The sequence below is a fragment of the Netta rufina genome (genome assembly GCF_964035555.1).
Source record: "Netta rufina genome assembly, chromosome: 2".
In the NCBI taxonomy this organism is placed as follows: domain Eukaryota; kingdom Metazoa; phylum Chordata; class Aves; order Anseriformes; family Anatidae; genus Netta; species Netta rufina.
Genome location: NC_140124.1, coordinates 122,461,701 through 122,488,837, shown reverse-complemented (window position 1 = coordinate 122,488,837; position 27,137 = coordinate 122,461,701). Strand labels below are relative to the sequence as shown.

At 38.4% G+C, this 27,137-nt stretch overlaps 1 protein-coding gene across 1 annotated transcript in view; it reads left to right on the top strand.

Annotated features, from left to right (window-relative positions):
* Positions 1-27,137, top strand: part of CYP7B1 (cytochrome P450 family 7 subfamily B member 1) — a gene marked incomplete at both ends in the record, with an annotated part of 121,383 nt that overhangs the window by 46,488 nt on the left and 47,758 nt on the right. The gene's annotated exons all lie outside the window — the stretch shown is intronic.

The following is a 27,137-nucleotide window of genomic DNA, read 5'->3' as shown; positions in this document are numbered from 1 at the left end:
ATACCTTTCCTTTAATATTGTTTGTCTTTATTTCACATCCTAAACAGTGCATAGTTTAATCCCCCAATGGTGAAAACACCTACTGAGTTGCTGCACTGCGGCAGCTCTCATGAAACTGAGTGGGGTCAACCCTTAAAACAGACCTGGTCAGCAGCAGAGTGGAAGTTGTGTTTTGCTCAAGTGAGAGTGGCTCTCAAGTAGCTTTCTCGTGTTTCATTATGAGGAACCGATAGCATATATAGGGAAATAGTTGTCATAATTTAAAATAAACTGTTTTGTTTAGATGTTTTCAAAAATGCTTAGCAGTAACATTTGTTTTTTCTTGAGTTTATGAGAAATTTTGTTAAGGGTTAATCTAGTTGATCTATTTCTATGTCTCCTTTTGCTGCTACAGGAAAAAAAGTTGGAATAGTATAACTTAAGCCTCCCCATAACCAGCTGAAATGAGATCAGACAGGGTAATTTACCTGTAGGGAAATCACCATGTTGTAGCAGATAGTAAGGAAGAGTTGTAAATGGTTGTCACAGTGGCAGTAACTTTTGCTAAAACGGGTGTTAACATCATTCACATATTATCAGAAAACAAATCAAAGCTTAGTTTTTATTAAAGGATAAATTCATTGCTGTCCCATGGGGAACTAGGAATGCTCTTCTGCTTTGGACAGTCTATATGTGATGTCTGATTTTCAGCATGATTCCCTGTGGTTTGGTTTCATTGGCAGTTTGATAATTGACCTCAGCCTCCCAAAAATCCTGCTGCACAGGAGTTTTGCTTATATTACTTTCTTGTTCCTTTTCTAGTTCCTACTTTTTTTTTTCTTCCATACCCCAGTATTTAAGAAGTTTAGACAGAAAATTACTCCTTTTCAAAGTACAGTCATGCTTAATTGAGCATTGTCCATAGCTTCAGTGTAATGCACAGGCAGACCCCTTCCCTGAGTGTGGTGGGATTTGTAATTTGGTGGGTTTACCCCTTTGAGCCTTGGGTGTGTGCAAATGGTCCCTCAGAGCTGCTCCAGCATGATTTTGTACTCTGTTTGTGTTCTATCTCTGGAAGGAGGCTATCCTGAGGTGCCACTAATGGTTTTGTGTAAATCGTTTAAACTGGTGCTGTAATGAAGACATAAAGGGCACCATTCGTTCTCCTAAACTGAGGTGTCTGCCCTGCATGGCCTCCTGCTGTGGGTCCAGAAGGATGTAATTCTCCCTTCGTGGCAGTGTCAGACCTGCCAGCTCTGCGTGAATGTGGGATACTGCAGAGCATCTCACGGCACTACACAGACCCCTGCCTTGAGACAGCTGAACCGAGCCCTGTTTGTCTGTTGTGGGTGAAATAAATCAGTCTAAGCTCCATTGGCTCTACTGGTAGCTGTTATGGAGTGTGGGGGGTGTAGATAGGACATTTTTAGGTACCTACATTAAAGTACGTCCGTTTAATCTGAAACCAAATCCCCAGCACACAGCCAAAAGCAGGATACTTAGTTTCTTTTTGGTATGTGGGATGCTATTCTCTACCAAATTAAAGCCATTGTGGTGCATACTCATCTTTAAATCTAATGTGAAGATGCATACTCACCCTTCCTAAATTCATGCACCTGGCCTGTTTAAGTGGAAATGTCCCTCTGCACCCTCGGGAGATAAGGGAGGTGTCTGTAGGGGGGAATTCAGATCTGAAGCACCTGAATTGGCACCAAGAACGATACTTTCTACTAGCTGTATAGGGTATGTGGGCTGTTAGGATCCTTACCGATGGCTTTAATTTAAGGGACATTAATGTGGACCTGAATAGTTTTACACTACAGCTTCAGGGAGTGCCCCCAGAATGTACAAGTATAACTAGCAGAGCCCATGAGGAGTATGGAGTGATATCCCCAGCAGGGGGATGTAGGGCTGTAGGGGAATCAGACAAAGAGCGCACAGATTTGGTGTTCAGCAGACTCAGGTGTTGGGCCAAGTGTCAGATTTGGACTAGGAATTCCTTTCTTGCAGATCTCTAAAAGCACAGCCTGCTGATTTTGTGTCAGGAAAGGGGCTGATGATGACTTATCCCAAGTGTCACCAGGACCTCCAGCCTGTGTCTTTTCTGTGGTGAATTTGTGAAAGAATAATGACAGACAGGGAATGATTTCAGTGGAAAGGAAGGTGAAACCACTAATTATTCTGTTTGTGAGACAAAGCTCTGTTCTTCATTTTCTTATCTTCTCTCTGGAAAGCACAAAGAAGAGCTCTTGTAGGAAAAACAGCAAGGCCGAAAAGAGAGAAGCCCATTGCACGCTAGAAAGACTGACTGCTGCAGGGATGTGCTTCCTCTCACACAGGGTCAGCTTGAGACTGTAGACAGCTTCTTCCATTGTATTTCTAACCCTGGGATGATGAGCTACATGTGTAATTGCAACAATGCTGAATGTTTTACAAGGGTAAGAATCAAGGCTGAAAGATAGGGGGGGTGTCAATTGTTCAAATACAAGGTGCTGCCACCTGTACTACCATGCATCTGCCCATGGGAGGTCACTGCAGGGCCTGAGCCCCTGGGGATGATGGCAAGGAGGCTGCAACCTCATGTCTGGTGGAATGGGAAATCTCAGTACTTCTGGTCAACACCAGTTAGGGTCCCGACGGAAAGTCAGTGTAAAAACAACTAAGTTGGACAGTTTTTACATCCTTGTTTAAGTTTCTGAGCAGGGTGGCCTATGAATACCTGAAAGCTATTAAACTTCATGGTTTGAGAGGTTCTTCTCATTGTTTTTTGGTTGTTGGTGGTTTTTTTGGTGTGATTTTTTTTTTTTTTTGAATTGCTGTCACCTTGATTGAGGTTGACTTATTACGGTATTTTTTGACTATGTTCTTGGAAATGTTTGACTGCTTGTGAGTTTAAAGCAAATTAACAATGCTTCTTCTTTTTTTTCCCCTCTGTAAAAGCTGTTTTACAATATGTCTCTTGTAAACTTGCAGCTTTCTAAGTTTCTGTATCAGAATGTGAATTGATTATGGGATTTGACAGATCGTATCCCATTAGCTCTTTGGCCTGTAGGAAACAGCCCTTGACCTATTTTTTAAGCTTTATTTCATAAATGTTTTCAAAACTGTCTGAAGATCAAAAAAGCAGGGTCATTTATTTAAATTTACTTTAAAGACCAGCGGTTCATGGCTAATGAATGTATGGTTTATTAATCAAATGTATGTAGCTGAAAGAAGCCAACTACAATTCACTTACAATTGCGATTTTACCCTATTTTAACGTTATTTTAATGAGCTACAGATTTGAATGTGGGCTTTGTTCATCTGTTGCTTCCACTCAATTGCAGTTTCACCCTAAGAAGACACAAGACAGATTGATCAGGCTTCCAGTCATTGTGAGACTTAAATGAAGTGAACAGGGCCTTATGTTTCAAAACCAAATGAGAGGATTAAAGCAACAAAAAAAAAAAATCTCCTATGTTATCTGTCTGCTGTTCTTAAATTTGATTAAGCTACTTGCCACTAAGCACTTTTGGTTTTACTGTAAATACAGCCTAGAAATAAATTTTCATGGCCGCAGGCACCAATCAGCAAGTGATACCATGAATAATTAGCACTTAGAAACACTTGTTCATGTTAGAATATTTCTTTGATTGCCATTTCCAAAAACGCACTCAGATAATAGGACACTACATTTCTTTAAGGTCTAACTGGGATAGATCTCCATGCCAGCAGTTACAATAGTATTATAAGCAAACTTTTCTCTTTCTTTTCTCTCTTTTTCCTTTTTTTTTTGTGTGTGTGTGTGTGTGTGTGTGCGTGTGTTTGTGTAGTGCAAGTTCATATTTTGTAAGAACAGGAGAAAAAGAATAGTCGTGAGTTAAACTGGCAGATTTTGTAATAACTGAATGTATACATTTTATTTTTTTAAACTCCAGAATTGAGTATTAGGCTATAAATGACAATTTTGAACATGAATACGACCATTTTGAACATGAATATAGCATTGTCCTCTTAAAATCTAAGCAGATTGCAACCACTTGTAAAATAATGAAATGGCCTGTGAAGACAGCGCTATCAAGGATTCTGTATTCTGCTTCCTTCTTATTCTACTTTCTTCTTAAAGGCTCTCTGGTTAGCTTGAGAGTGGTGGGGAGTAGCAGTCTCCAGGAGTCATACTGAACATTAGCAACAGAAAGATGTAGTAACATGGCTCAGTTTTGTAGACTTTTCCTTGGTTTGTATGTTTAACTCTGGGCATAAGTGTGTTTGAACTGCAAAGTGCATCAAGAAATGTTGTGAAAATATTCATCGCACTAGGAACAATGGTATGTTTTTCACATATGTTTCATTTGCCTATTTTATTATTGCCAATACCAATTAGGTATTTCTTTATTTAACATAAACCATTTATGTTCTTTCTAAATTGCTTTTTACATTTTGCATGAAAAATGCTAAGTAGCAAAGCAAACTAGCAAATCTATACTTGATTCCATATTTCTTGTGTATTCAAACTCTCACTCTACTCTGGGATTACTTTCTATGCAGAAAAGCGCCACGTGCAGACACTGTTGAACTGGGCAACATGAAGTTGTTACCTCAAATGACTTTTTGCATTGAGATAAGAAATACAGAAAATAAGTTTTGCTAATGCTGAGACTTTCTACAGGGGTTAAGTAAATGCTTTTGGAGTGGGGAAAAAAAGAAAAAAAAAAAAAAAAAAGCTGTAAAATACATTAAAAGAAATGTTTTTGGAAACTGACCTTCATGTAATACTGTGACTGGGATAGGAACTGGTTGGTGCAGGCATTAACTGTTTAGCACAGTATCTCTGTGAAGTAGGCTGCATTTACAGCTGGTGAAACTGAGGCAGAGAATGAACAAATGGACCTTCTGGTGTGCTGAGGATTTCCTCTAGAGTTTTTCCCATACCATGTCTTAAGGGATCAGCAAATGAAGTGCTGGCTGCCCTAACCGTGCCAGTTTTCATCCAGCAAGAAAAAGAGTAATCAATGGTTATGAAGCGGTGGTAGCACAGCTGAGCAACCTCAGTGTATCTTCACTAATACATGTATTATTGTCTATAGGACTGAGATGAAAGCTAATTGTCATTTTCCTAGCTAGACTGTGTACTGTCCCTTCCTTCAGTACGTAGACATATCCTAAGGACATGCCCAATTTAGAAATTGCAAGATTATGATTAGATTTGGAAGTCCCAGACTCCCAGATTTGCATGGCTCTCTCTTGAAAATTCAGACTCTCCTTGTCTTGTCTAAGTGTTAGACTAATGTCTATCAGCCTGAAGAATTAAATGTGTGAGAATGAACACATTGATAAGAAAAACTAATTTATAATCAACACTGAGTCTTTATGCAAAAATTTAGAATAATGCAGGTCTTAAATCTGTCGGATTCCCACATATTGTTTGTTTTTAAATAATGTGCTGCATGAAGTACATTTTTTGTGTTCTAGGGAGATGATTGTTAATAGACCTTTGTGTTTTCTCATCTTTTGTGTGGCCATATGTAAACTTTAGGAACTGAGTTGTGCCTGTGTGCATCTGTGTCTAACTGAAATCAAAGTGATTAGATTCTTTCATCATTATTTATTTATTTAGAATTCAGATGACAAAAATATTTGTGGTGATCTTGAAGCTCAAACATATATTCATCTTCTGTATGATAAATTTTATGTAAATTTGTGTGTTATTATTTAAGAAGAAAGCTTTAAGAAACATTTACATATATTTTTGATGGACTTGGATTACTTTGTTTCATAAAAATATATGAAGACAAAATCACATAGCGTAATGAAATTTAAAGCATTCGTGGATTCATTTTCTACAGTGCAGGGTGTTTGGTGCCGCAGTTGGTGAATATTTCTGTATAGCTTCACAGCATTAAACAAATTTATGTTGACATTCAGTATATGTAAGTAACTGAGAGTATAGTTCATTTCATTTAGTGTTCAGTCATCTAAAATCAAAGCATTTGGAATATTATTACTTAGCTTTGATTTAATGAGTAATCTACCATGTATTAAGCCTGCTCTGTTTAAACTGAAGTTTCCATATAGCACAGGTTACCATCTGTATTTTTTCATATTATTATTGCCCTCATAATAAGTTCAAGGTGAGGTTTTCAGGCAGTAAGCTGCAAGTCAGTTTTCATATAAACACTTCAGAAAAGCTATCTTGACATCAGCAGCTTATGCAGTCTTCCATCTATAATGTAAATGACTACACCTGCGTTATTTTTATTTCTTCATTCTTTTGTAGCCACTCATTTAAAAATGTTTAAAGCATTAAAAACGTCTCTGCAAATACGTGTGAAAGGACACAATTGTTCTTAGAGGAAAGGCCAGGAAAACACACAAAAGAGGCCACAGTGAGACGATAAACATAAAGGTCCAGGAGGTATTATTATGAAGTTCACAGATACTGTGTTCCAATCAAGCTCAATAAGGTCTGAATTCCTATTATGTTTCTCAAGCCTCCAAAAAGACATGGGAAGGAACCAAAAGTTTAAGTCAAATAAAAAGCACTTAAGCCAAGACCACATGAATGTATAGCTGGGTAATGGAGCTTTCATCTCTGAAATAAAAACAGTTCAATTCAATTGGAACTGAAGTTTCTTCCCCCTTTGAAAAAGTTTATTTTAATGAGTTTCCATTTTATGCGTGGGCTGTTCTTTAATCGATGCTGCTCCATTGAAGTTTTACCCAATGAAGACACAAGACAGATTGTCCAAGCTTGCGGCTATTGTTGGGAGTTGATGAAGTGTATGGGCCCTTATGGTTGATAACAGAAGTAGATGGTCAGAGCCAATAAATAAAACTTTAACTCTGATTGTTGGGTGCTTTATGCTGAAACGCTTTCTATTACCATGAATCTTCGGTTTTGAAGGACTTGTGAACCCAAAGGCAGCTCATAGCTCTGTCACACAAACTAAGTCAGTCAGACAAGCAGCAATCTGTCCTATCTGATAAACCCAGTTTTGTCTTTTAAATTCCAGACTTCTCTTCAGGAATCAACATTGTTAATATCTTGACAGACCATTAACTTCATAATACATATATCTGCTGCCCTGTTGATTTATCATAAAAATATGATGTTTGCAGAAGTATTGTCCTTGATCATGTTTTAGCAAAGTAAATATCAGAAAGAACTGTTTGCCTGTTCTAATGTTTGAGGAAATTAGTAAAATATTTTTATGGCAGCACCATGAGTCACAAGTGCAAAAGAACCATAGAAAATCATGCGCAGCATAGCAAGAAATCGGAATATTAACATAGGATTTTGATTTTTTTCAATGACAAATAGAATTTAATTTGCAGATAGAGCAGTCCTAAAGATAGGCTGATTTATGTGTCACTTGGGCCAAGGAGATCTGAGAGAACAGAAGAGCAAATACAAATTAAATTAAAATATTCTATATATTTACTGAAGAAATGTCAGTCATTTCAATTTTAAGGAGAAGGTCTGCTAAATATTTGCATTAACTGGTTTTCTCTGAGTGGCAATACCCAGACTGTGGCAGCTAGTAGCTGCCTCACTTTGGAGGTGTCACACAGATACAGTGGAAGATACTTGGCTGTAGGGATGCCTTGTGTGTCCTGGAGTTTCCTGATTCCTGGCATGAGAAGTGGGTGAAGAACTCTGACCAGCTGGAGAAATACAGGGAGTATAGGTGTGGGAGCCCTTGGGAGGGATGGCAAAGAGGAGAGGGTAAGGTTGTGGGGAAACAGAAGAGATATTTCTCTGGGAATGTCTATTGCCTACTTGCATGAAGGTCACTTAAGATCTGGCCCTTCTAATTCTCTGAGGTTCTTACTTTTCCTCATCTTCTCCGTATCAGAACATCTTCCGGTGGCTCATGAAGTGGCATGGCTGGTATTTCTCACATGTGGTTCATTCATTCACTTTTTTTTCTTTTTTTTTTTTTTTTTTTGAACGTGAAGGTCATCACTGGAACAAGTTGCTCAGACAGGTTATGAAGTATTCCATCTGTTGACATACGGTTTTGGACAACCTGCTGTCAATGAGCCTGCTTGAGCAGGGATGTTGGTCTGTATGATCTTAAAAGGCCCCTTCCAGCCTAAACAACTCCAGCTCCCTCAGCCACCCCTCATAAGACTTGTTCTCTAGACCTTTCATCAGCTTTGTTGCCTTTCTCTGGAAATGCTCTAGCACGTCAATGTCCTTCTTGTAGTGAGGGGCCTGAAGTTGAACACAGTACTCAAGGTGTGGCCTCACCAGAGCTGAGTACAAAGGGACAATCACTTCCCCGGTCCTGCTGGCGGCACTATTCTGATACAAGCCAGGATGCTGTTAGCCTTCTTGGCCACCTGAGCACACTGCTGGCTCATGTTTGGCCTTTATCGACCAATACCCCTGGGTCCCTTTCTGCTGGGCAGCTTTCCAGGCACTCTTCTCCCACCCTTCTCCCATCTCTCTTCTCCCATCACATGGGGTTGTTGTGCCCCAAGTGTAGGACCTGGCATTTGGCCTCATTGAACTTCATACAGTCGGCCTCAGCCCACCCTTCAGCCTATCCAGCTCCCTCTACAGAGCCCTCCTACCCGTGAGCAGATCAACACTCCCTCCCAACTTGGTGTCATCTGCAAACTTAATGAGGGTGCACTTGATCCCCTCATTCAGCTCATTGATGAAGATATTGAAGAAAACTGGTCCCGATACTGAGCCCTGGGGGGACACCACTTTTGAGTAGCCTCCAGCTGGATTTAACTCCATTCACCACAACTCTTTGGGCCTGGCCACCCAGTCATCTTTTTACCCAGCAAAACCTGCATCCATCCAAGCCATGAGCAGCCAGTTTCTTCTGAAGAATGCTGTGGGAAATAGTGTCAAAAGCTCTACTAAGGTCTAGGTAGACCTCATCCAATAAGTGCCTCTATATGAGGAGTAGCCATAACGTACAAGGTGTGGGAGGTCAGGTAGGTACATGTAGGGTGTGCCAAAGGATCCTGGGCTGCAGCCGTTGTGCCTCCAAACTATGAACCAGGATATGTTTAATACTGACTTTAAATGAAGTATACAAGCCATTTATAGCAATACAGCTTCTCCTGCAATACAATATGTCAACCTTGGTCTTCATATAATTTGTAAATCTTTCATGTGCTAAATATGCAGATATTTCCATAGTCTTGTAAACCATGCTTTAACTCAAAGTATGTTGGATGTGGTAATGGACTAAAATGTAGCTAGTAGTAATATACTACTCTGTTTGGATGTGGGTGGCTGGAAAGGCTGAACATGGAGTAAGAAGCTTTGAAATACTGCAAGAAACTCTTGGAGGAAAGCCAGTTACTAAAATCTCTGTAAAGAGTGGACACAGAAGGAGCTAATTCCACAGAAAATTGAAGGTCAGGCTAATTTAGTGTTGACCAAAGCTGGTAAGTACCTGAGATAAGCTGCTCAGATGCTTGTGAGAGTGAACATGCTAACTGCAGCCTCAAACCAAATCACAAACCTTTACCCTCTTTTGTACTGTGTGGGTTCTCTTCTGGCTCTGTCAGTAGATAAGCCACTAACTGAAAGGATTCAGAGGTTGATTCCATCTTACTCTAAGTGATGGTAATTCTGTCCTTATTATAGTCATCTGTCCATACTGTGTTGTAGGAAATGGCAGTAGCATGACCTGTTATTAAAGGTCATGCTACTTATGATCATGAGTACCAAGATCAGAGTTCATTTCCATGAACCAGGTCTTGGTACTGGTTCCTGCCTCTTGTTTGTAACATGCTTAGAAAATTGCACAGGAGTAGCTATACAGACGTCTGGATATTACTGTTTTATATTTTTGTATTATATTACACTGAGTGGCATCATGCAAACAAACCTTCTCACTGGAAAACAGGTAATGTGAGCTCTTGCATATGAGATTTGTTCCCTTGCTGATGCCCATCCTTGCAGAAAAGCTTCATTTCCAGCTGTTTCCCAGAGAGGGCTTGTGGTTTTGCAGACATCCTCAACAGCAGCAGGTTGCACTCCCCAGAGTGCTCAGTGAGCACGGGGGAGGCACAAACAGCAGACAAAGATTCACTTAGACATTCACCATTAGCACAAAGAGAATTCTCTAAGAAGATTCAGATTTCAGATTTCTCTCCAAATAGGGAGAGCAGTGTTCTTTCCTTGAGGCACCTAATTATGAGTCTATTCCTGGGTATTATCTGGCACGGGGAGGCGTGCTTGCATTTTCCTCAAGAGATAAAATTATTCCTCTCCTTCTAATTACTTCATGTGGTAGGAATTTATTCTTTTTACAGTTAAATCTGTTTTGTATCAAGCTTCTTCTACCTGCTAATATATCACAGCTTATAGGGTTCCCTTAGGTTCTGTACCAGTGGAATTAGGGAATCTGCCTGTTTCCCCAAGGATGTCCTGAAGGATGGTTATCCATGCATGTCTTGGATAGACTAGTTCATCTGGGGATTTCACCAGTTTCAGGAGTTCCATACAGGCTGGACAAAAGAGTCCTGGGTAGCTAGAGTCTACTGGCATCCTAACTTACTACCTTTTTAAAAAATGTTCTCTCTTCTGTTGCATAACATCAACAGAGCTTTGGTGATGGTATCAAAGAGGGGAAGTATTGCTCGAGAAAGCTCTATTTTTTTTTTTATACACACCATGGTTTAATAATGAAACAGAAAGTTGTTGGTATAGTGTTATTTAAGAAAATGAAATAAAATATGCAGTTAAAATATATTATATTTTTATTTTTATTTTGAATAAAATTGCAGCCATAGGTCCTTTTCCATGTATTACCTGCACTATGGCACACAAAGACCCTAGACTTTATTGGGAGTGAGTGTTCTGGCTGTAGGAAAGGGCTGGGATGTGTGTAACGCCCTGGTGAGGCTACATTGCAGGGCACGGGTTGCATCCAGGACCTGCACAACCACTCAGTAACAGGCTTTGGCTTTGCTGTTCATATTGCAGCAGTTAACTTCTTGACCTCTGGAAGCCTCTGTTGTGTTAAGCAAGGCTGTGGGTTATCTCAGGGCCATGAAGTACTGACACTGTGACTTTTAAGTCTGTGGAACATACATAAAGCAATATCCAGCAGGAAAACTGTGGTTGATAAAGCAAACTTCTTTTGCCAGAAGATAAGGAGCGTTAGAATTCAATTTATATGATAAAAGTACTAGCTAGAGGCTGAATTGCTTGCTGTCCTTTATTATAATCTCCCAATTGCCAGATATGGGTCAAAAAGGTAAGATGTACTCTTTTGTACCAAAGCAGTGGAGTAATGAGGACATCTGTTTTCATATGGTACTTGACACACACTACCAGAAATTTGATGTCATGCTGTCCAAACTTGTACATCATTGTGGAATTGCATTAGATTTTCTGATTGATTCTGACAAGTCACTGACAGTTTTTGAGGTGAAACACATACATGACAAAGGGCAAGCAGAGGCTGCATATGTCAGCTGGAACACTCCCTTGTTGACTCGAAGGGGTGAAAATCTTGCAGTCTTGCCTCTATCTGCCCCTCACTGTTGTGTAACCTCCCCACCATTGCCTCAGTGTGCAAGCTTTATACATTATTTGGTTACTGTAGTGGGTCCTTATGAGTTTTCTGTTAAAAGAAGCATACTGCCAAGGAATTATTTCTTTTCATGGGTTAATGTGTGTGCCCATGAGGTAAGAAATACAGTTCAGTAAATTTATTCAACATGAATCATGCAAGGTTGATTTCATTTATCATATCACACCATAAACGTAGAATTTTGTGGTTTGTATTTACACATACATAAACTTATTTTACTCTCATGTTGTCAACCAAGTCTTTACTTCCTTTCCAGAAAGTGTCATTGTATATCTACTTACACAAAGTGTTTTAAAATACCAGTGCTTGGTGAAAAAAAAAAAAAAAAATATATATATATATATATATATATATTTTATATATAATATATATATAAAATATATAAATAATATATACATTTATTATATATTTATATTTTATTTATTTATTTATTTTAACGTTGTAAGGAGGGTTTTTCTGTTTTGGGAGTGGTTGCTTTTTTAAAGAAAAATAAGAACAAATTGCACTTCAGTGATGATATACGCAGGTTTATCAGCTCTGAAACAACACAGGATTCCCTCCGGTGCTACTGTCAGTAAGGTCAAATGCACCATTTGTTCTCAATATATGTTTCTAGGTATACTAGCAAAAGAGCAAGTGTTGTGCTGTAGCATAGCAAGTCAGAGTTGCATTTTGTTTCACAGTTTTACATGCTATATTTTGCTGCAGCCTTTCCCTGCGAGATAATTGGTAATTTGTGGCCATGTCTTCTTTTGTCCATTTCTTGAGAAACAGCAGATTATTAAATACATGCGAGTTGTATTACAGGTACTCTGCTGAAACACTCAGCATTCAATAAAAGTAATAAAAGAAGGATGTAACATAAATGGAAGAACACAGTATTGCACCTGGTTTATCTAGCTAAAGTTGCACACTGACCTCAGAAAGGATCAGATAACCTTGCTCTTGCTTTTGCAGATAAACGTGTTACAGTAATTTGGTTTATTTTTACTTTTTCATAAGTAAAAATAGAAATGCATTGATCTATTTAAAGTGGAATACTGAAATCACCATTTATTATTTTAACAAACAGATAGTTATAGCTTCAAACTGTATGCTTTTCTTAGTAAAAGAAAGCTCCCCTTTCCCCAAGTTTTTTTGTTCTTGTTGTGGTTGGTTGGTTGGTTTTAATTAAGAACAGGGCTTCTTAAAGACCAGTAATATCCATAGTATTGAAGAAGCATAGAAATCAAATGACATAAATACGGAAAATATTGTGGAATCTTAAAGTCATATCTGAATGTTAAACCACAAGTTATATGAATGTTGTCTTTAATTTCATTTGGAAAAGGTTGTGATGTCTCGGTTTAGCTAGTGAAATGCACTTGTAGATGAACCATAGATGGCATTATCAAATCATAACGGAAAGGGGAATGTGTGAAAGAAATGCTGTATGAAATAAAGCCACGAACTTTCCCACCTTATTGTCATGTACATTGAAAGACACTGCTTGATTTCATCACCTTCACCCCACTCACTGGGCTCTGTGCAATGTAAGCAGTGAGATGTTTGCAAAGTTGTTGATCTATGGGCACCTTTTTTTTTTCCTTTTTTTTTTTTTTTCTCCAATGGTGATGCAGACCTCTCTTGTTTGCAAAAGACTTGCTTTTTGCAGTTGACTGTTGCAGACATTTGAGAGGCAATTCATTGATTCTTAGAGATTCGCAGCTTACACTGTGAAAACCACTGGCATTTGGAGGACAAGTTATCAACTGATCATGGTGACCACTACAGTGTGTGGCTGATGTTTTTGTGGCTGTAGAGAGCTATGGTGATCTTCACTATCCCACAGGGGAGAGCAATATATCAGCTGAGATACAAAAAAATGTTGGCTCATTGGTGTATCTGACATGCTTAGTCTATCCTTTTGCATTCTTTTTGAATGTACAGTTGTATTGTGTTTATTTGGCAAGGCTTTGGTAGCTGGGGGCTACAGGGGTGGCCTCTGAGAAGAACAGACTCTTAGGTTTATGTTTATATGCAAAACCACACATCATTATCAGATTCTTGCAGTGTTCAGGACACACAGCTGAATCAAGGTAATTTGCAAAATGTTTCTTAAAGCATTTCTTGTTTTGCCTAAATGTTATTGACTTGAATTTCCATTGTATTTTTTGTGGCAAAACTTGGAGTTACATAAAAAAGTATTCTCTGTTAGTTGTGCATACATAATTTCTGCTCACCAGCTGGAATCACATATATATGTAAATGACGGCAGATTTGGGCTCATAATTGTTCAAATTGGCTATGGCATTTGTTATGTCAACCCTGTGTTATCAGTGCTGCCACTTTGATTTCAATCAAAATTTTGTTCAGGCAGGAGTCACAGAAAATTTGAAACCCATTCTTTTAAATGTGTAGCTTTCTCCTAGTGCAGTCTGGAGTAACTGGCCACTTAGAAAATTACTTGAGCAAACATCAGCCTTTTAGTAGTTTAATCTGTGGCATACTCTAACAAGTTATATTCTTCACAGATTTCCAAACTACCCATTAAAATAGCTTTGATGTGTATTAATGATGTGCATTTGACTTCAATCTATGAAAGTAAAATGGAATGCTTTTTTTTTATTAAAAAAAAATAAATCTGTGTCAGTGTCTTAGCCTCTTCATCTGCAAGGGCGTTCTGTAGTTTATATTTGTTAGGGGCAATTGCTAGCTGCAATGCCATTTCTGAAATTAGGACCTATATAGCATTCCTCTTAGTCCTGACACCGGGCATAATCAGCAGAACCAGAGCAATGGGACCCTCTAAGCATTTCCTTTGGAAGCAGCTGGTTAAAGTTACTCAAAACTACTGCTTCAGAACAAAAGACATTTATTTCCAAAACTATGAGGCACACTGGACAAAAAATTCACAACAGCAAAAATAATAATAATAATAATAATATCCTAAATATATCCTTTGCCTGTAATCTATTTAGTGTAATTTGGACACATCAAGTGTAATCCTCACGTTTGAGTTGGAAGGAGGAGCCTTTTCAGCCCACAGCATACTCCAGCTTTCTGTTTTTCAGTTTTTCTAAATTGTTGACTATTTCACTAACAAACCCTCTGACTTTTTGCAGAATGGCCAGAAAAAGCCCTCTCTCTTCTCAAGGCTTTGAAGATTTCAGGTTGCCATCGATCTCAGGCTTGATCTTGGGAGGTTTCTACCCTGGAGAAAACCAACTCTGGTCATTTTTGACTCCTCAAAAGCTTGTTCCTATAGTTGCCTTTTTTTTGTATAACCTTTGCTTTCCAGTTTTGATTTTAGAGTCCTTTGATTCTGAGCACAGTTGCATAGGTCAGATGTCATCAGAGCAAACACAAACAGGGAAACAGCCAACCTCATATACACACGAGACAACACCAACAGTTTGGAGTTCTTCAGTGTAAAGATGTAGGTGCATTTGTACCTAGGTAGATGCTAGTTTGTGTAGGACACAGCCAGAATTTTATGGGATGGCTGTAGGTCTTACTTTCTGGTGACATTCTTCAGCTTTGTTTCAGAGCATCTTACTACTATGGAGTCTATGGTGTAAGTTTAAATTTACATTTTATAGTGCTGATTACTAATTTGTATGATTATGTTGAATTTGTATAGTGCCTGTTATGACACCAATGTGTATTAATGTCCCAAACTCGCATTTGTGTATTCCATTAAAAGTACTGATACTGGCTTGATGGATAGCCTGTTAAGGTGTTCCTTAACTGGAGCGTCTGACTATTGCTGGGGTTAGTATATTGATGACAGACAAGCAGTGTATTCTCCTCTGCTCCTTTCCACACATTTATAATGTTGGGGGGGTGGGTGGATGTTTTTTTCTGTTCTTTTTTTTTTTTTTAATAATAACTTCTACTGTGGTCTGGACTCATTGCAAGCAATTGCAGAAACAAATACTAATATGCTGTAACATTTAAAAACCATTACCCTACATTCATCATGCTGTTATAGCATGGCAACACCATTCCAGCATTAAGTTAATTGTAAGGAAACTGCTCCTGGGCACGGCAGCTTGCTTTCTGTACCGAGATCCAGATTGCAAAAACTTGCTGATTTGTCCCCCACTGGATCCAAATGTTTTTATGCTAATAAAATATGTGTAAGTGCACCTTCTATGTGGCGTGCTTGTTAATGTGTAATGAATGAATTTGGTTCTATGAAAGTACTGGGAAAAAAAATAGAAAAATACTTCCATGAAAGACAAGCTGGATGCATTTTTGTCACAAAGCAATTCTTTGGCAATCTGGCAGGTCTAGGTGAGGAAGAGATATTACATGCTTATAAGGAAACTAAAGACAGAAAAAGAGTATGAGATTGTGATAGGTAGAAGTATCCAGTGGTCCAGTGATAAAATGGAGTTATTCCCCAAAGTTCAAGGCAAGTCCAATTTATCTCATGTTTTATTTTTTAGGGAGAATGTTTCACTCAAAGAAAGGGTTTTACTTTTCTATGAAAATGGAAAGTTTATTTCTCTAATTTTCTGTCTGGAAAGTAGACCTGCTATAAAATTATGTGAGCTGCATTGATGAGAAATAAAAAAGCAACATCAGAAGGAATGTTGATTTGTTTGTCTTCCAGAAACAAAGAGTGTTAGCAGCCTTTTAAGCCTTACTTTCATCCAAGCAGTGGCTCATTTCAGAGACTGACGGGTAGAGTGACTGGCATCAGGAAGGCAAGGGTTTGCAGGCTTCTGACATGGTTGCAGCTCTGTGAATCGTGCCCTGACACAAGGCAGCAGAGCTGCAGTTACTGTGCAAGGCTTTTGTTTGTTTGTTTTTTACAGCAGAATTGCAGGCACATGGACAGAGGTCAGAGGTTTTAAACAAAGGTCTATCTGTAAGTAGAAGTATTCTGCATTTCTAATAAATTCTTCATTTCTAATAAATTAAGATGCAAGCGTTGCCTCACTGGTAGGCAAGAAGACAAGGCCCAAAAACAGGGAAGTTTGAAGCTTAGCAGACTCTCAAGGCAGTACCAACGTGTTCCAAGTGTGATAGTGCTACTATTATTAAGATGGATCGGCTTTTCTCTCGAAATCTTGGCTTTCAAGGTGTTATAACTTGAAAGGTGGTTGGTTTCCAAAATGTAGAGTATGATACACAACTCAGCTGAAATTGCTTACATGATATTCTGTTTCAACAGCAACAAACACATTCCTCTAAAAAAAAAGGGGGGGGGGGGGGGGGGAGGAGGGGATTGGTAGGTTTTCATTCATTATTGGGCAGACGTTTCCTGAGATACTGAAGTAAATCTATTTTGTTGTATTCAAGGTGATACTTAAAATACAAGTACTCAAAGTAACTGCAGTTCTGTGGAGCCATTGTTTTTGCTTGTAACAGCTCCTTCAAATCAAGGTGACAGTAACACTTCTGAAGAGCTTGTGAGGTCTGTAAGAGCTCTTTCTCCAGGCTTTGGTATTCATTCAGTTTCACAGCACTAGGTTCCCTACGTTTTTCAGTGTACGTTTGCGGGTACCCAAGTAGGCTCATGTACCAAATAGCTCCCATAGTTGCTGGGGCTTGGTACAAAATCAAACAATTCAGCGACAAGATTTCACTCCAGCAGACCTTATATTGTGAACTTTAAGAATGTACTGAAAAGAAGGTACCAAATGAAAGCAAGTTTTCGTTCAAAGAAGCCAAGATATCTTCCCACTGAGAGGAAGTTTCTTGCCAAATGCTGGCTCTCCAACTGTGGCCATCTTGACTAGAAAGCTATTTAAAGCAAGGATGCAATGATGTCTTTCGTTATGGCAAGACTTTATTTCATTTCTTGTGGATGGCTGATCTGATGTTCAAACTTCGCTTAGAAAAGTATGTTCAGACAGAAAGCAAGATCGGGAAATTTAAGAAAGAAAATGATAATGGGAAGAACTGAAAGCAGAATTAAAATAAGCTGTTACTCAGAATATCTTGGTTTTGCTGCTATAATAGTAACAATTTATCGTTATCTGATATATTCCATCCTAACCTAAATCAGAACACACCCCACACGGTCATTGCATCCCATTGGATGTGTATTGACTTTTCTACTCCCTGAGATGACTTATTGATAGTAAAGAAAGGGCATTACAAAAACTGGATGTGCCAGCCTCTGCTAAGATAAATTCTGTTGCCTCGGATGAGGCAACTCGTAAGTGTCGCTCGGACAAAAGCATGGATGTGGCATTAATGTACATTAGGGAGCATCTTGCAGAAATTTGAGAGCTATCACTTGTATATATTTTGTGTGCAAAGCTGTTAATGTTTGTCAAAAAGGTCTTGGAAAAGAGTTTTTACATCTACTAAGAGCTAGAAACATGCAAGGTATTGGGCAGTTGCTCATAACTCAAGGTAAGCAAGGAAGTGATGGAGCAGCTGATGAAGTGGTTAATACCCCAAGGCTGATTTTTCATTGTGGACTGACTTGTACATTTTTTCCATGAAATTAATGAAGTCAAGACATGCATATGCTCAGTCTGCTTGGACACAGATTTTTGACCCTTGAGCAATGTAGTATCTGTTTCACCTTTTTTAATTGTTATAACTTGGAGTTCTTCTTTGGACTGGGAGTGAACAACTCATGTTCATTGGTGTTTAGTTACAGCTTGAACATGTCTCTGAAAAGGATGTAAGAAACTTGTCTGTGTTTTATATCTATGTTTATAAGAATTTGTCCCCAGATCTGGAGCGAACTATTGCTAATACCTGAGCACAAGTCACTTACCTTTGTAGTCCAGGCCTGTCTGTGTGAACATTTCAAATAGTACTGCTTTTATTTCCTAGATAACACTGACTTCTGGAGAGTATTGCTGTCTCTGAGTGGTAGTTCCTATCCTTGATGAGGAAAGCTTATATTTAATTTTATAACTTTGCTGCAAATTTACATGCTATGTAAGTACTTAGTGCTTCAGTGTTTATTATTGTTCTTACAAAGAACAACCCGTGTATTTTTGACATTAAAGAATTTATCTTTTCCAAAAACTTGCAGCCATTAATCACCTATCTTCTTGTCTGCCAAGATTACTACCAATCAGTGCTAACTGAATGTTATTCCTATGCATTTTGCTATTTTCTTCTGTCTATAAACAGTAGCTGTCTATTGTTTAAAGTAAGATCTTTGAGGAAGAAAATGCCTTCTTTGTTTGCTGTGGCTTTGTGCAGAGCCTAATAAAATGGGTTTCTGAGCCATGCTTTAGATTATAGACATAGTTCCAAAAATAACAAAGTACAAATAGTTTCTTCCTGTCATTAGCTATAATAGCATTGGTTATGCCTCATGTTTTTTATATTTTTTTTCACCTGCAAACAGTAACTTTTAACTTCCTGTGAATTTCAAAGCCAAAACAAGTAATTCTTGAGACTATAATGTAAGTGTATTGCTAGCTAAAACCTTCCATCATAATTCAGGACAATCAAACAGAAAAATAAAGGCCACCAGCAACTTAAACTGCGTTTCTGTTACTATTCCAAGTCAGTTTACTGTCCTGAAAAAAAAAAAAGGATAAAAAAGAAGAAAAAAGGAAAATATATTTTCTCCAATTGCTTATGCTTTATTGTACTTTGTTTATAGACTGTTACACTGAAGAAAATGGTGAGAATGAATCCAAAGCCTGTTGAAGCCAACGGCGCGTTAGTCAGATTTGCCATTTGTTTGTTTGTTCCTTTGATACAGAAAGAAGGTTGTTCTTTTTTTGTTTGTTTGTTTGTTTGTTTGTTTTGTGTGTGTGTGTGTGGTGTGGGTGGCTTTTTTCTTTTTTTCTTTTTTTTTTTTCTTTTTTTCTCTTTATTTTTTTTAACATAAGATACACAAATCTGATTGCAAAATGACAAAATTGGTAAACTGGCTTGGGGGCAAGCTCTGAAGCTGCTTTTAAATCACGTTCTTAATTGACTGAATTTAAAGTTGACTTCTCTTTAAACAACCTCACATGGATACCAGAGAGAATTCCCAAATTCATTAACAGTCAGCTGATTTTTTTCCTAATTTTCCTTCTAACTGATGCTCCAAACTTTGCTTGACTGGGTAGGCATAGCCAGAATAGTTACACAGAGAATGAGTTTTTAGTTTCTTAAAAACAGATTTTAGTTTTGACTCTTATTTTCTGCAAAAAAAAAATAGTGGCCTCTTTGCCAGAGGCAAATTGTAATCTGACAGACACACAGGGCCCTAAAGACTTCAGAGGAGCTAAGCAGAATGGCCCATATATCTCATTTTAAAGCTTTCTGCAATAGCTTTGAGTGCAATGAAGATCTGTATGATGGAAAGGTCTGCCTTGTGACACAGCCATGGAGGAAGAAGGATTAAACAGGCACTTTATTCCTTATGTTGATGTCTAATTTCCTTCTTTATCAGAAGGACCTCAGCAATGTGCTGTTGGATACGATAAAACACGTTTTTTATGTTTTTCACCTAAATCTTCACTGTGTCATCATAATTTTGTGCTGAAAATGATGAAATTGGGGTTGGGGGGTGTTTCAGGACACAGTAAGCAAAAAGAGAAGATGCATATTATCTGCAAAGCTTTAAAATTTCCTATATCTGACTAACATGCTACATTTTTGAAGCCATTAAGGGCTTGATTACTTTTGTGGAGATGAAATAAGAGGAGAAGCTTTTAACATGTCTATCACCCCTCTGCTGGTGTGTGTGCTTTGTGTAAGGCATGCACATTGAATAGATAGATGTACCTGTAAACAGACTGCCTTAGACTCCCTTACATAGTCTTGTGGATGTGCAGTTGAAGTAAGTGTGCAGAAAAGTCAGATGCAGAATGCTTTTAGATAAATAGGACAGGGGCTCTGGTGCTGAAAGTTAGCAGAGCTCCTTTAACCTCGGGCAGTATAAATCAGCAGAGCATCACTGGAGACCCAGCCCATCCTGCCTTAACTCACAAATATTGCTCTTTTCATTTCTGCTAACATTTTATTTTTCTGGGCCTTTATTGCTTCTGAGGTAAGCATAGGTTTCTCTCTGCCTTTCAGTGCTTACTTCAGGTTATCAGTCTAAAGCCATTAGAAAAATCCAAATACAGCCACCTACACCCCCATGTGCTGATCAGGAAGGCCACCTGCAGGGTAGCCCTTGCAGGAAGGGGTTGGTGCCAAGCAGCATCTATGAGTACCAGCTTCTGCCTCGGTCCAGCTGTTTAACATCAGCCCTCTGGAGTGAATTTATCCTTCTCTAGCACTGCAGCAGTTTGCTTGCTTAGAGTAGCGACTGCACTGAATTAAACACACAGCAGACTCTCTCAGGCGCCTCTGGCCTTTGTGCAATTGCATGTCTTACGTGGTTTCCAGTGATACCTTCTCTAGTGATTGGTCAGAAGTCAAGAAATTGCATATGTTTTCAAGGCATTCCTTTTGGCTTCATCATGGACATATCTCCAGTTGAATTCAGTCATCTTCCCCCACAACAAGGTGAAATGGGGTATCAAAACAGACCACAGTTAGAGATTTAGGGAAAATCGTATGCTGAAGGCAGACTGGATGAAGCATTTGTCCCAAATCCATGGCAGTCTGCAATATGTTTCTTTTACTGCTTCTAATTATCAAGTATGGAAATTTTTTGACTGCAAAAATTATTTATTAGAACTGAGCACAAGGCAGGTTGTCATCAGAAATTATAATAAAATTCAGGTAGAAACAGAAATCAAAGTATTTCTCCAAATTTCCAGGCAATTTCAAAGACTACGGTATTAAAACTCTTTGTATATATTATAAATATATTATGTAAATATATATAATATATATTATAAATATGCTATAATTATTACTTTATATATATTATAGTATATAATATATACTATTATAGTATAATATAGTTATATATAGTATAGTATAGTATAATATAATACTATAGTATAGTGTAGTTATATATTATAATATATAGTTATAATTATATATATAGTTATATAGTATATAATATGATAGTATAATATACATATATGTATAATACTATATATATTATATGTAGTATAATATATAGCTCATTGCATATGTATATATGTAAATAGGAATATACGTGCCTTTTTTTTAAGAAAATAAAATATCAGTTGATTTTCATCTATAAAATAAAATGATCCTGGTAGTTCTCCCTAAAGCCGTAGTCTCTGCTTTATTTTTTCCCCTTAGTGTGCATGCTCACAGGTTGTATGTTCAGCTTGTTTTTGAGGAAGCTGGGTGCTGAGAGAGCCCTGTTGTGAGAGCACCAGATTCATCCTTCAGGATTCATAGTTCCTGAGGGGCAAAGCTGTCATGAGTGGTTGACATTTAAAGAAGAGGAGGCTGTCTTCTGTGAATGCTGTGCAAGCCTCTCAAAGGTTTTGAAAACAGGGGCTAAATGCAAACTATATAAAGGCTTGAAGGGCAGCGTGCTCCTGGTAACCTGTGTGACTGCGAGTGCAGGTTGCTGCACTGGATTCAGGTCTAGAGGATTAAATCTGTTGCTGGCCAGGGAATGCTACTGGTTTTGACATCTATTCACATTCATTGCTTATGGAGGAGAAGAGAAATCTTCAGTGTTCATAGAAGTTGTTGAATGTATTAGGATACAACAGAAAAATTATACAAAGATTTCAATTCATTTGGAGTCACAGTTATCCCTCCTGTGATTAGGAATCATTTCAGTGGTGCAGTAAATTAGTGCAGACCTTTCACCTCCAGCCACTGGGTTCAAACTCATGCAAAGCTGCAGGCTGATAAAAACTGAGTGATTTAAACTATATCCTTACTAGGGCATGGCCATGTTTTCTTGTGTGTGACTCTCTTCAGTAGGAAAGAGATTGCAGATTTCCATTATATTCTAGTCCAGAATGTGGGATTATAGCATTGTAAATTTACAAAATTTACATTTTTTTGATTATTTTTGATACCTTTTCAAAGTTATTTAGATATTTATAAGACAAACTTTGTCCTAATTTTATTAAAATGTTTCAGAACAGAGCTATTACAATTGTTTTAGTATGGGCATCATTACAGGAGCATGGGAGTTCTTTATTCTCTTACTTCTTTAAGAAGAGTTTGCATATATATGTGTGTACACATACTGTTTATATATAATAAAAACACTAAAAAAGGGAATTGTCTGTTTTTAAAAACCTTAAGCCCTTAATCTTTCCTTTTTATAATAGCTAGACTTGGATGTAGCTAATGTCATTTGGATGTTCAGTACAACATATGCTATGAAAGCACAGCCAGCTATATTGATAAGATAACCCTACTTCTGTGCATACTATGGGTGCAGATTTGAATTTAACACTGTTAAGCTGTGGATGCGAAATGAGAGATCATGTGAGGCCTTTTTCAAAAATCAGACCGTAAAACATACATTCAAATGATACCAAGTCATAAATTCATAAAAGTGAAACAGCTCCATGTTTATGTTTCTTTAACACTCCATAACTCAGACATTTTGTGTATATGTTGTGTTGTGGCATACGGTCTTCTTCTATCAGAAAGTTACAAAGATCTGAATAATGTTACATAAAAATTGGGAGAAAAGCTCTGGTATTTTTCATTGTTGAGATTACGATCTGGTACGTGGTATAGGTGACAGAATACCTATATCCTAGACAAGATGAGATACAACTTTCAGTAGGTATCTCTAACTGCATGAAATAAATATTATTTTATGTATTTATTTTATTTTAGAAATGTATTATCATCTCTCATTGCTGAGGCAATATTTTATTAATCGTTCTTTCCTGGAAGAAAAATAACATCTCAGTAGTCAGTTGGGAATCCTTACAGTTCTGGAAGCTGCATAAGACAGCCTTTTTAGACATGAAAAAGACCTTTCAGAGAATTAGAGGGGCATAGGTGTTCGTTAATAAAAGCCCAAATGTTCCACTCTTGTTCATTTGAGTAATTCAGTTTACTTCAGCAGAAAGGACTACTCATGTGTCAGTATGAGGCACCTAGTGAAAAAGTACCAATTTGTAATTTCTTAAATAATTCATCTCTGGGGATGGATAATGCATATTAGAGCATTTTAATTATAGTTGATTGTATTTTACTTGCAGAGCAACAGCTAGGGTGTACAGCGGTTTTTGGGGTTATTGTGTAATGCATTATGTCTCTGATTAAAGATTATTTATGTGTTGGGATTTTCATTACTATTGTTATTTACTTCATAGACATACTTCACAAAATATCATAGGCTGGCATCTCTACAGTAGCTCGGAGCTGCTCTTTAAAATGTCCTTGACTTTAAATAAGTATATAGCCAGAATAGGCATATTCTTGGCTTCAATGTAATTTGCCTTAGTCCACTCTCTGACAAGGCTGTTTAGAAGGGAAGATGCCAGTGGTTTCCAACAGGAAAATTTATACTGGGGGAAATTCTGCGTTTGACAGTAATGCGAAAGGACACTGGAGGTAGGTGTGGAAGCACCTACTACAAGGGATTCCAAATTTTAATTGGGCTTTTATTTGCTGCTGCCATACAAACAGTTGGAGAATTTATTAATAATTAAATAAAAACAGTAGAATCCTTCTGGCTGACTGGGCTTGGGGGGAGCTAATAATATACCACAGTGCTTTAACAAAGAGTCATATTTTCTGCTTGGGCCATGTGCTGGAAAGTGCCTGATTTTGGGAAGAGGAACAGCAAAGTACAGCAGACTCCTTTTCTGTTGCATTTTCTTTTTTTTTTTTTTTTTTTTCTTTTCACATGTAGGTGGGAAGGGAGGGAAACAGCTAAGAATATTTATTTTTACCAGGAAAAAAAAAAAAAAGTTTGAATATTCTGTCTTCAATATAAAGAACCAGAATAGCCTAACTCCTGGTGCCCCTTCTCAGGAGGGATACAGGGCAGAACACCTTTTCAGCTTTCAAGTTGTCCTCTCTAAAAGATGATATCAGCTTGCACGTGGGGCCTCCCGTGACCTCATACCAAGGATGTGCTGGGTGGGCAGCCCTTAGGCTGCTGGGGGCCCTCATGGCTCTCCTCAGCCTAAACCAGGTAGGCCTGAAGGTTATGTCAGATGCGATAAGCAACAATGAGCTCTTAATTGCCACCTGATCACTGCTTGGTTTCTGATTCTTCAGGTAATAAGTTGTTTTTTGGTAGAGTGGGAGAGGATGGTGTAAGAACTTCTTGGAAATGTGCCTCACAGCATCAGCAACTGAAACCAGCCCAGAGTTGGTTCTTTTTTTTTTTTCTTTTCTTTTTTTTTTTTTTTTTTTTTTTTTTTGCCATGCTTTTCAGTATAGTACTTTAGAGACCAGTAAATGTGAGTTTAATTCATCCTTAGGGCTCCTTTGGGACATAAAAGGTTGCTGTTAGGCCTATTTTGCAGATGGGGAAACTGAGGAGATAGTTTCAGGCGGCTCATTTCTACATGGTGAAGCACTGGTGGAGCAAAGATGGAGGCAGGAACACTTCCTGCCTCCCAGCCCTCTGCCTCTTCTTCAAACTGTATCATGCTTCTCCAAGGCCCTACATACCTGTGCCAGCTTTAAGTGCTTCAAGGCTGCTTACTGCATCTGAAGAATGGGATATATACAAAAGATATCTGTCAAATGTGTGATTTAAAGGCCTTGCCAAGCATGACAAATCTGTGAGAGCATCAGGCACAGGATTCGTTCTGGTGGCATTCATCTTCCTTGACCATACTGATGTTTTTCTCCAGTTCTATAACACTTTCATTTCTGTACCTCTTGCTCGACAATCTCTGACCCTGAGAGCCATTTAGAGGCAGGAGTCTTGCTGAAAACAGCCTCATTTACTGCAGAGTCTTAATTTGCTCTTTGAAAACGATCCTTATGATATGCTGAGGCCATGGAAGAAGAGAGTATACACAGGCCTGTAGCTGATGAGTGGGTCATAACGTATAAAAAAGAAAGGGAATGAAATGCAGTAACATGGGGCAGCTTTAATGCTGGTGCTTCCTAACTTCATGCTTGATAAAGCTATGTACCTTTAACTGAGATTTAGAATGTAATTCCTTGAGGTTGTTTGTTTCCTTTGTGTTTTTTGAGAGCCAGAAAGAATGATGTTACTTGCCATTGTAGCAACAACTTCCTACATACGTGATGATCACTCATTGAACCCTGGGCCTCTAAGACTACAGCACATGCTGTTTCAGCTTGTTAGGGGATTAACAACTTTAGCTGAAAGCGTAATAAGCCTTTTATCCTTTAGGCACCAGCTATTGCAGGGGGTATGCACATCACGTTTGAACGGTGCCCTATCTAGCATGATTTAAAAAGAAACAAAGAAGGAATGGAGGACAGTTGGGGACACAGCCATGGACTGAAAGCTGGAGCTGTACTGCAGGGTATCTTGAGCCTCAGTAGTTTCTGCTTTCTTAATTGTTTTGCTGTTCACAGGGCTGACGCGCATGCTACAAAGAGGAGGGCTGCTGAGGCTGTTGTTAATGGGGAATGTGACTCTTGTTTTTTTGGAGCATGCTGTATTTCCTTTTTATTGCACCTGCAAGTGTTACTCTGGAGCAAGGCACTAAATTTTGTATACCGTCTGGATGTCAGTGAGCCTTTCAAAGAGTTTTTTTGTGTTCTAGTTAGAATTCCAGTTTGGGTTAGCAAACTGATGTCAGAGCTATGGAGGAGCTCTCTGTTTACTTTGCTCATGACAGTGCTTTGAACCAGGCTAAAAAACATTTTCATTTTCCCTTAATTTCTCAGGTAAAAAGGATGCCATTCAATTCCCCTACCCTCTCTGACAGCCTGTTTCATTTTGTTGTAAACAAACACAAAACGCACTTTGTTTCTAAACTCTTGTTCATCTGAAAACTCTTTTTAGCTCTAAATTAGGAAATGTTTTAATGTGTTTTGGGCTATGCTTTTAATTGTTTATGGTGGACACAGAAACCTGCCTGGTGCATTTTTTTTTTTTTTGTTCCCTTTTTCACCTCACAAGAATGTAGAATATTTCAGTATCGGTAACATTTTGTTCCCTGAAATGAAATCTGTCTTTAAATGTAAAAGGCAGATTATTAGTATGGCATTTGCAGTCTGAATTCACTTTCTATTTTGGATATGCCTGTCTTTGGATAAAACTTTAGTAGAAAATTAGGATAGGATAGAGCAGAGCAGAGCAGATTAGAGCGGAGCGGAGCGGAGCAGAGCAGAGCAGAGCAGAGCAGAGTAGAGTAGGATGGTTCAGTTGGAGGGGACCTTCAGAGATCATCTAGTCCAACTGCCCGAAAGTTTCACCTTTCTGACTTTCAGCCATCAGAATACTGCCAAAACCCAACTTTCAGCATCAAAATATTGTAAATGCCTGCTGATACACCGACTTCTCAGCAAATGTTTGAAAGAGCATCGCCTGAGGAGCGATGTCAGGACGCAGTGAGCAGGGGTGGCATGCGGAGCAGCGCGTCCCCATGTGCTGGGCTCCGTCACCCAGCAGCCGGGTGCTGGGGATGGGCACAGGGAGGCTGCCGTGCTGCCTGGCAGGTGACACGAGTGTCAGCCGAGTGTGGAGGAATGCCACATGCCAGGAAATACTGCGACCACCTCCTGCATTTTGTATAAGCAATTTTCCAGTCTGTTGTCTTCTGTCAAATGCAATGTTCTGAAACATTTAAATAAAATAAATATTGCTGTTGAGTTATATTTAGGAGCCATGTGAAATTCCTC